Below are 1,391 nucleotides of genomic sequence, written 5' to 3'. Positions count from 1 at the left end.
CCAGCCCTGGAGGAGCTTATGGTATTTTTCCTTAAGCAGTATTACTCCAAATCATCTGGGGATTTAGGTAACATTATAACGAGAACTAGAGGCCCCGTGCACGGGTGGGGTCCGGCCGGGCTGTCCCATGGGGGCAGATCTGGCCGGGCTGGTGAGGGGAGGGATGCGGGAGGTTGGCCGGCTGCCCCCTACCCTGCTACCCTGATCGGGGGTCAGGGGCCAATGGGGCCCAGCTGGCAGGAGGTGGGGGGGGGCGTGCTGTGGGAGGTCAGCTGGCCCTGCCCCCGATGGGGGTAGGGGGCTGAGTATATAGCCATTCATTTGCATGGGAGGGAGACCATGCTGAAGAGCAAAGGCAAGGAAAGGCCCAGGACAGTGAGTGAGGCAGCCTGTCGACTGTGTGGCCCACAGTCAACTTTGTGCCCAGAAGCCAAGAAAATAAAATGTCAGTCGAGTAAACTATGGTGGTTTCCATCAGACATTAACCAAATGTATAATTTAAATTCCACAGTGAAATCTTCTCATGAAATAAATAAATAAATAAATAAATAAATACAGGAAACAGCGCAGTGTTCAGATATTAGGAACTCCCGAATTTGACTCAAAGTTCTCTTTCATCCCCATTAAAAAAGCAAAGCATATTTCTTGATGTGACTGCTCCATTTTGCTGTAACAGGACTGCTGACCTCATGTTCCTGCTAAATATTGACATAGCCCAACTGACTCATGTTTATGTCGAAGAGTTTAGAATATGAAGAAACTCAATGACTGGAATACATTGTGGGTTGCTTTGCAATTCCAAACTGATACTTTCAGTGGACACTTTTGTTACCACATTTAACTACTGAAGGGGAGATGTTTTTCTTCCCTTGGCTGCTATTCTTAAGCACTGCATCTGCTCTGTGCTAAATGAATGACTTCTTATTAAACGTCAGAATGTTGAGAGAAATATATATATATATTAAAAAGAACAGAGTAAGAAATCTGAAAGTGTCCGTATATTTTATCTCTGCAATCCCCTCTAAGTGGATTTGACCCAGGACGAAAATAAATAAAGACTTGATTGGCTGTTTGGAGGGAATCTGAACCCCAATCCAGATCCTGAAAGAGCAGGACTAATGTTCCAAGGATTTAAAAACTTTCTGTTACTAGGAAACGCGAAGACCAGTGGCGCGATTTTAAGCACTGTGTACCAACCATTCATCAATGCCAGGCAAACCCACGGCGATTTTGCCAAGTTGGCAAACTTGCCGTCAGAACCCAACCTAATAAGCAAACTTCATGGCGCATCATTTCCCCCGACCCCCCAGCGAAAAGGCTTCCCGATGAGTGTCTGGCTCCCAGCCCCGGGACCCGTCCAGGGGAGCGGTGTGCCGCGCGGGGGGCCGGGC

General features: G+C 47.7%; 1 pseudogene; it reads right to left on the bottom strand.

Moving 5' to 3' along the window:
• LOC102758251 overlaps window positions 1-1,391 on the bottom strand; it is a 6,282-nt pseudogene that overhangs the window by 1,223 nt on the left and 3,668 nt on the right.

The sequence above is a fragment of the Myotis davidii genome, unplaced genomic scaffold (genome assembly GCF_000327345.1).
Source record: "Myotis davidii unplaced genomic scaffold, ASM32734v1 scaffold187, whole genome shotgun sequence".
Lineage (NCBI taxonomy): Eukaryota > Metazoa > Chordata > Mammalia > Chiroptera > Vespertilionidae > Myotis > Myotis davidii.
The sequence above is the reverse complement of the archived record's forward strand: the minus strand, read 5'-3'. Positions and strand labels throughout refer to the sequence as shown.